General features: G+C 43.8%; 1 long non-coding RNA gene across 1 annotated transcript; it reads right to left on the bottom strand.

Moving 5' to 3' along the window:
- Nucleotides 1–706: 706 nt before the first annotated feature.
- On the bottom strand, nt 707–1,076 carry LOC311004481. Its single transcript, XR_014596309.1, has 2 exons — nt 998–1,076; nt 707–876 (listed from the first exon to the last, which is right to left on the bottom strand). It is a non-coding gene; the product is annotated as an uncharacterized lncRNA (long non-coding RNA).
- Between the last annotated feature and the right edge of the window lie 8,558 nt (nt 1,077–9,634).

The following is a 9,634-nucleotide window of genomic DNA, read 5'->3' as shown; positions in this document are numbered from 1 at the left end:
GAGGAGGCGACCGTTTCTATATCCACATCCTCCTCCGCCTCTTCCTCCCTGTCCAACCCTGAAGACGGGGGCAGGAAAGAACTGAGCGGAGGCCGGATCACCATGGGCCGAAGGGGGAGCAGAGGAGTCTGCCGGACCCCTGAAGACTCCCCCCTCCCCTCCGAAGCTGCAGCCGTTCTGCCAGTTTTCCGCCTCGGCCCCTCAGAAACCTGAGGGCCTGAGCGTTTTGAGGCAAAGAAACGACACCGAGCCTCCCTAGTATGTGGGGGCAGAATAAAACAGTCCATGCATGATTGAGGTTTCTCACTTGAGGCCAAGGCATGCTCATGCCCCAAACAAAGCACGCAACTATCATGCCCATCCTCTGGGGGCATGGCCACCCCACAGCCCACACAGCAATAGCCCTCCTGGCTTGCCATACTGCCCAGGACCGGAAACAGGAAGTACCACACTTCCTGTTTACAGGTAGCCTGTAGCACCGCAGCTAACTTTGCTTTTAATTTGCTTTTGTGAGTGTACTTTGCGTGCCGGCCCTGTGGGAACCGTACGCTTATGATGGGGTGAGAGTGCTCGAACTGTTGGAGAAGGGAGACAGACGTTCGCCGCCGGGCGCGTCAGCCCGCGAGCCGCGGGCAATACGCCGGTGAGGGAACACTGCCGAGGCCGGCCCGGGAGCCAAAGAGCTCCGGCTCAGCCACACAGATGATGTTCGCCGTGAATCCACCCGGCGCGTCAGCCCGCGAGCCGCGGGCAATACGCCGATGGGAGACACTGCCGACCCAGTCAGTACTCAACCACCAAGCGCGTCAGCTCACGAACCGCGAGCAATACGCTGGGGAGGGAGCACAATACCGGACGCTTTCCCCTTTCTTTTCCCTGGGGAGAGGGGAGACAGGCGTTCGCCGCCGGGCGCGTCAGCCCGCGAGCCGCGGGCAATACGCCGGTGAGGAACGCTGCCGACCCAGTCAGTACTCAACCACCAAGCGCGTCAGCTGACGAACCGCGAGCAATACGCTGGGGAGAGAGCACAGTACCGGACGCAGTCCGTGTGTATCCACCAAGCGCGTTAGCTCACGAGCCGCGAGCGATACGCCGGGAGGAACACAGCCACCGCCGCTGGGAGCCAGAGGACCTCCGGCCGGACCAGACAGGCTATGGTTTTCTTTTCTTTCTTTTTTTCTTTTTTTTTTGTTGAAAAGGACAGACAGAAAGAGCTTCGGATACAGCAATCCAGGGAGGCTGCCAGTGACAGACGCCCCGACTCACACAAGTAAGCGGATTCACACTATATCTTTGCTTCTCTTTCAGTAGTAACTTCTCGGATTGTGACACGCACCCTGACACACAACGTGGAGATCAAACAATCAGTGATTACACGCCAGCGCAGGCGCTTTATAGCTACGCAATAGGGCGTGGCCGGGCAAGCCGGTGTGTCTTAAAGAAATATCCACGTGCCCTGACAGGCAGCGGGGGTCATATCCCGTACATATGGAATATGTAACTGAGTGGAGAGACAGTCTCAAGACGATAGAGAAAGTAACAGTGTCAGGAAACACACATTTAAATTGTTACACAATACAGTTACTCATTTTCTATTTAAAATACTGTATTTTCAATATTTAACTATTCCATTACTCCCCAACCCTGCAAACAATAAAAGAAAATCTTCTCTAAATAAAATTGTTTAGAACAAAGGTTGTGGAATGCAAAACCACCACCACTAGTCCTCCCTGCAGCCTGTTTCAGGTGGTCTGCCATGGTGCTGTTGACATTTGCCTGTGGGGCTGGGATTCAACCTCATGACAGCATCTAAAATATTAGGGAAAGAGTATAGAAATTATGAGATGCAAGGATTTCACTGTGCAACCACTCAGTAATATAGACAAACTTTATTATTAGCAAAAATTACCTTTAATCACAGAGTACACCACAGTTTCCCTCAAGGCCCTTTTTTGTTGTTGTTTTTCCCCTTTACTTTTACTTGCATACAGTAGCCCATTTCAGTAGGGTGTGCCCTTTTCCCACTGGTCATACTTTCTCTATATGTTGTTGTAGTAGGACAAACAACAAAGTTTTGGGCCATTTTTTTTTTAAATCATCACAATCCCTCATTCACTCCCTCCCCTAGCTTGCAGCCCCCTCGCTTTCAGCTGTGTAACTTAAATGTTAAGTTAAAATGGCCTGAATATTAAATTTAGAAGGCTACGTCGACAGTCCAATTGTGGAATTACATGCAATAGCGAACCAACATTATAAACACACGCCTTAAAGTAGTCGGGCAGAAAGTTTTGTCAAGGCCGCAAGCATGAAAACGTTACAAGCTAGCATGCTAACCTGCTGCTAAGTTAGCATGCCCGAACGAGCGGCCTCGTCCGCATCGTTAGCAGCGTAGGGGAGAGTGGGGTAATGTGAGACACCGGGTAATGTGAGACACCCCCTATATCTAGAAAACGGAACACATTTATGGTCATCTGACCATTATGTTTTCAAGCCCCTTCCATTTCCCCATGGCTATGAAGAAGAGGACCTCATGATGCTGTGGAAAGCATGTTTTTTTCACAAAAATATGAATTTTGCATGTAAAAGTAAATTTTCTTGCTGTCAACTTAATCAACTGTTGTGCCAAAGCAACTTGATTCAGGTAGAAAAACTTCTATGATACATGATTATGAACTACCAACATATAAAACCATGTGATGATGCTGGCTGAAAATTAGCCTGAATTTCTAAGAGAGGTCATTTTTTCTAAAATGGGGGTGTTGGGGTAAAGTGAGACAAATGCTGCGGGGTAAAGTGAGACCATGGATGTATTATAATAAATCCAAGAGTGAGACACTGTGAGCACACCACACACAAAGATTTACACTAGAATCTCGTCCCCCAAGCCAGAAATCTTGCGTGATCAATGATCTGTAGCCACACTGCTTTGTTATGCTACGTGCTCTCAGTCAGCTCACTTTTTTATTGGTTAATTAACTCAATTTTAGTCACATTCCACTTTGTCGGCTCCCCCCACACACAAGAGGACTTTTGATCAAAATGGTCACGATTGTCGGGGCCTACAATCTGACCTCCAGACTATCTAACTGGTTCTATCTGTCATTTGAATGTTAATTAAAACATTTTGTGTTGTATCTTATTTTGGTTTTGACTCACTTTGTGTTGAGAAAACAAAAGTGCTTAATTGACCAATCCCCATGATTCTGCTACTAGTCCGACATTAGTTTTGGGAAGTGTGGTTGTCAAGCTAGCTGTCAGGATTCTAACTGTTACAACATGTGTTGTTATGGTAGTTTCAGAGTGGAAAAAGTAAGTGGATCAGTTTACCCCATTGATTTTTCTAGTTTGTCTCAGTTTACCCCTGACCTGGGGTAAAGTGAGACACAAGACCACTTTTTTTTAAAACAATCATATTTTCACTGTCCTTCGTCCTAAATACATTCTGATAATTTCCATTGCTAGGCAACATCCTGAATTAATGGGAAATGTGTAAATTTTACTGATAAATCATTTTAGCTCGCTTAGAGGGGAGCAAATGTAAAAAGTGTCTCACTTTACCCCACTCTCCCCTAAAATGAAACAAATGGTGTCATAATTTCTTGTTGGAACATAGGAAATACTGTACAGTAGTGCATGCACTTACCAAAAATGCTGTATTTGACGACTCAGGCAGCGTGAGTAGGACCGACTCGTTCGCCGCACTCCTGCTGGCTCAGTGCAGCAGCCGGTTATGGTCAAGGTAGTCCGCTCCTCAGCCTAAGTGTTCGCGCATGCGCGTTACAGCAGTACACGGCATCCTCTAATTTTACATAAATTCATTAAAATATCACCATTGCGATGTACTGGAAGCTTTCTATTAACAACACAAAGCTCATATATGTCCATATTTGTTATATTTTATGAAACATTTAATGCGTTGAAATTACGTTTTGTTTAGACGTAATTTCGCCTCCCTCATTTAGAGAAAAAACGCCACTCTAATCAATACAATCTCTTTTGAGAGCTACAACGGAAATGATTATCAACTAAAATTAAACAAATATGTGTTTTGCGCAACGTTGATGTTGTAACCGCTTTTTAGACGGTTGAAAAGAGGTTGAAAAACGTTCAAACCTTATATCAACCTGGTTTCAACCGGAAATCAACGTTGAAATTACGGTTTGTGTTTGCTGGGATACCTGTATGATGGCGACATAAAACTAAATGGATGTGAATGAAATGGTCATCTTCTCCATAAAAGTCCTACCACACAAAAAATAAAATACATTTAGCATGTAGGCTAGTACATGGAGGACGCATTGACACATGCACACCACACACACACGCACGCACGCACGCACACTCACGCACACACACAGGGAGAAATCGCGGCAAAATCATTACAAACCCGATCTTTTATTTTGAAAGTCTGCGGATATGACGCACGTCACATCGCTCCCTTCTCTCGTCGTCAGTCTGTGGCTGTTCTTGAGTGAGAGAGGTATGTAGTTGAGGCTCCGGGACCTAAAAGTTATATCTGTTGAGTTTTATTGCCAATTTAATGAACAAATGTTAATCTAAAACTGTTTGGAATGGTGTTTTCTGTCGTGTAGTGTGTTTAAAAGCTGTTTTGAGCAAGAGAGAGACAGTTATTTTGCCGCGATTTCTCCCTGTGTGTGTGCGTGAGTGTGCGTGCGTGCGTGTGTGGTGTGCATGTGTCAATGCGTCCTCCATGTACTAGCCTACATGCTAAATGTATTTTATTTTTTGTGTGGTAGGACTTTTATGGAGAAGATGACCATTTCATTCACATCCATTTAGTTTTATGTCGCCATCATACAGGTGTGTGGTTGCTCAGCCTCCATTGTTATGTTAGAGATGTTTACTTGTATGTTTTACCATGTGAAGAAATGTGATAGTTTTTTGGGAGAAATAGTGCTGCATTTGTCAGTCTGCACTGTTCCTGACTGAGAGAGGACTTTTATGGAGAAGATGACCATTTAATTCACATCCTTTTTGTTTTATGTTGCCATCATACAGGAATAAACCTGAGTGTGAACCCAGCCCTGCGTCCCGTGTTATTGTGCACAGAACACAACGCAGTAGGCCGTCCCGGCTACACATGGACTCCAGTAGCCTACTGCTGATACCGATGCCAACATCTTTGGTGGTATCGGAGGCATTTCCAATACTGGTATCGGAAAGGGAATAACTCTACTGGGAATGTTCCAATACGCTGACATAAGCAGGGAAATTATTAAAAACAACTGAAAACAGCTTCATTGTATTTTCTTCATGTGAACATGTGAATATGAGTTTTGAGATTTAACAGGACAACATCCCATTCATGTACTCTAATCTACTTTGCCTTTCTTCTATGAAGTTCAGAAAAAGGTGGATAGGTTATAGCAGGAATATTGTACACTTAATATAAAATGTGAAGGTAATTATCTCCTCCATTATTTGGAAATGGCTTCTATGTTCCTAAAAAGAGTTCATGTTGTGACATTTCATGGTACGTAGCTTATCTTTGTTGGAAAATATTTATACATTTGATCCAAATGGGTTACTGGGAAAGACTATTACAGTGTAAGATCTTATTACCGTGTTAGTTATGTTGAAACTACCCATACGTTTCTAAGGAACAAAGCCCACTACAGTTTTCAGGCAGCAGAAAGGTAATTATGGGTTAACTACGGTGACATTTCCAGCAGTTGCCACATCTACCATCTTTCATCCAAATGGGTTATGGGCAAGACTATTACAGTGGAAGTTCTCATAACCATGTTAGTTATGTTGAAACTACCCATACGTTTCTAAGGAACAAAGCTCACTACACTTTACAGGCAGTGGAAAGGTAATTATGGGTTAACTACGGTGACATTTCCACTGGGCAAGACTATTACAGTGGAAGTTCTCATAACCATGTTAGTTATGCTGAAACTACCCATACGTTTCTAAGGAACAAAGTCCACTACACTTTGCAGGCAGCAGAAAGGTAATTATGGGTTAACTATGGTGACATTTCCAGCAGTTGCCAGATCTACCATTTGCTTTTGGGAAACAGATATTGCAGCTAACCATAAGGTAAGACTGTGGAAATTACAATTACATCAGGTTAATCACACTGAAAGTACTTGACTATATCATGGAAACGACAGGCTATTTACTCTGTAATTACCCAATACGTAGCAGTAATTCACTGCAATTCTACTACTACAACTTGTCTATATTACTAGAGTGTCATTTCTTTGCTATATTTCTTGACATTACCATGTAATTAATTGTTATTTCTGGGCTATATTTCTCAACATTACTACACAATTGACCATTATTACTGGGCTATTTCTACACAATTAAAAGTTATTTCCTGGCTATATTTCTCATTATTACTATGAAATTGACCGTTATTTCTAGGCAATTTCTTGACATTACTACGCAATTAATCATTATTTCTGGGTAATTTCTTGATATTATGACGTAATTAATGGCCTGGAAATTAAAGGGTTACCTTTTATTTTTCTTTATCTTCAGTTAAACTCACGACTTTGTGGTTCATCAATGGAGATTAGAGAACAGTCAAAAGTCATCAAAAGTACATGCATCCATAATCAGTGATCAATGGTCAACACAACATGAGCCTGTTCAATAATATTTGGAGCAGTGAAGCTGCTCTGGAGGATCAACACCTGACTGAGACCTGACACTGATGGTTTGTGTACGTGTGTAGATGCCATTACAAAATGTAACGTGGTGGTAATGACAGAGCATTAAGGCTAGGGATGGGAATCAAGGTGGAGAGGATGAATGACCGTGGAGGAAGTGATGATAGTAACAGGAGGCACAAGTTCCCAAGTGTGTCATTTCATTTCACATTATATGATGCTATTAGCTCAATGCTCAGTGTCTGGCTCTAAGATTCAATGCATGCTTTCGATGAAGTCGTCTCCAAAGTCAATGATGAGTTTCAAGGCACTCAGGATCAGAGAGTCCACTTCATCCCTGAGCTCGATCTCGTCGCTGTAGTTCTTCACCGGACAGACGCAGTTCATTGGGATTCCCACGGCTGCACTGAAGTCGCTCATCTGCAGAGAAACAACATGAAGCTGCAGCTCAGAGGAAATGTTCAGGCCTCGGTCACTGACAGACACTCACCTTCTTCTTCAAGAGTTTGCTCCTGTACACGTTCTTCAGATCCTTCTCGATTTCACCACAGACCAGGTCAATGTTGGTCACCATCGCCATCTGAGGAATTCCTGCAGAAACAGGAACCGGCTCAGTTTTCATCATGTCAGAGTCAGCTGACTGAAGGTCATCTGGGTTCTTACCCAGGTCACTGGCCATCTCTCTGATGGCCTTCATCTTCTGCAGAACCGAGTCCTTGATTTCTGCCGAGTTTGCAGAAATCACACACACCAGAACGTGGACCTTGTCGTCAGGACAAGGAGTCCGGTTGTATCCTAGGTCTCGCTCTGACAGTGGAGACCGTGGGTTGAACTGGAAAAAAAACCCACAATCACCAGCTGAGTGTTGAGGGAGACGCTGTGTTGTTGTCAATAGACTGTATGAACATGTGCTCTGCTGCATTAGACCTTAGTGACCACAAATATGTGTTCAGACTAAACCACCAATATACTGCTCACAGGAGACACCAGAGGAACAACAAAAACCAATACAATCTCATCACAGGCACATTATGTCGATCATAGGTCATAAGTCATGCTCAGACCTTCTCTAACCATTTGATTGTTCTGTGACGTTACAGGTCGACAGGGAAAAGATCAGATATCAAAAGGCCGAAAGGTTCAGATCAACACCATCGTAAAGTCAGACAGACTTCATCAATAAACCCCTTAACAGCCTCATCAAGCTGTTCCTTACTGAAAATGACTCAGTGACAGTTTTACCTTGTGACCTTCTCTCACGTGTCCCTTCAACGCAAGTTTGATGTCATCAGCACGAACTCCACTGTCAGAGCCGTCCTCCAGACCCATCACATCGTTGAAGACAAAAGAGTAAAATTTCTTTGGGTTTCCTCTGCCTTTTCGGATTTTAAAGGTTTCATACTGTGAAACACAAACACACACACAGTTAATTTAAGTGTCATCTGTACTCTACACCAGAGTTCTTCAACAGGGGTTCCGTGGAGGTGCTGCAGGAGGGTCGTGAAATTTTTGGTTGATTAGACAATGTTTTATATCTTTTAGTTTCCACATTTATGTGTCCAATAAAAATGGCAATTTGAATAGCTTGTCTGCATGATTATCATGCAGTTGACAGACATACTGTAGTTGGTATTGGCATTGGCATCAGTAAATAAGGTCTGATTATAAATGTCAGAGGGACAGCCCCCTCCTCACTGTACCTTGTAGCCTACACGTTTAAAAAAAAAACATGAATATATGAACAGTTGAGGTGTATATTTAGTATTGAATATACAATAACAATATGTTTATACATGATACTGGGCCCAGTTTATTTTAACAAAACATATTTTTTAATATAGTAGGGGTCCTTGCTCCATCTTTCCGTCAGTTTGGGGGGCCTGTCAGTGAAGGGAAGAATAACGCTTTGATACGACTCTCAGGTTTTCTTACTCTTGTGGTGAAACTGGTGTCGGAGGTGGTTGAACTGGCCAAAGCTGGAATGGTCATCCGTCCCCTCAGGACGTTGCTGACAGAGTTAATGAAGCTGGACTTCCCAGCTCCAACAGATCCGTACAGAAGAACTCGGAGATGAGACACATTCACATGTTCAGGTTTGTACTCCTGCACATACTGAAGGGCCTTCTCTTTCTCTCTGTTGGAAAACACAGTAACACAGTAACTGTACATATAAACAGGATTATTCATCATCATTCATCATATTCATCATTATACATCAATTGATCAATAAACAAGAAAAGAAACTCTGGTCCCACTGGTTTGGTTAAAAAACAATAACACACGTCTCAAAGTTTAAACCAACAAACAAAAAGAAACACACACTGAGACAACATAACATAAAACACTAACAAACCCCAGGGACTAGAGCTTAGATCGGGCCCAAAAAATCAAGCCCGACCCTAACCGAGCCCGTGCACGTTGTGTCCGAGACCGGCCCGGCCCGACACATTAACTGTAATTATGAGCCCGAGCCCGATTTAAACCCAACATTTTTTGTTGTTTAAATTCGGTGGCGGCGCTGTCCAGGGTCCTCAGTCCTGCAGCACATCTCAGTGCCAGCAGCTGCTGCACCCTCCACACCTCCGACTTTCCATCAAAGGTGCTCAAACTTAATTCTCCTGACTTTATATTCTCGAACTCCATGTTTCTCAGCTGCTGCTGCACGAGCAGACCGGTGAAGCATGCAGTCAGTGTGTGGCGAGCGCGCCGCTGCTGCACGTGAAGGAGACGTGAGGCTTTTTTTTTTTTTTTTAACTTTGTGCAACATGGCACACTTTCGTTACGTGCAGGCTTACTTTTCGAAAAATAAATAGTTACATGAAATATTGCTGATTATGGCATAGCTTTCTGTCCACCTAATTGGGCTAATAAAGTCATGAAAAAAATCAACACACAAATGCTTGATCAAAGGCTGGGCATGCCGGCGGACATTGATGTGAAATGTTGGCCCGAACCCCGCCCGCGGTCGGGGTTTGGGGCCGGGTTCGGGC

Source organism: Trachurus trachurus (genome assembly GCF_905171665.1).
Source record: "Trachurus trachurus genome assembly, chromosome: 21".
NCBI classification, from domain to species: Eukaryota; Metazoa; Chordata; class Actinopteri; order Carangiformes; family Carangidae; genus Trachurus; species Trachurus trachurus.
Note: the sequence above shows the minus strand (reverse complement) of the source record. Positions and strands in the feature narration are given on the sequence as shown.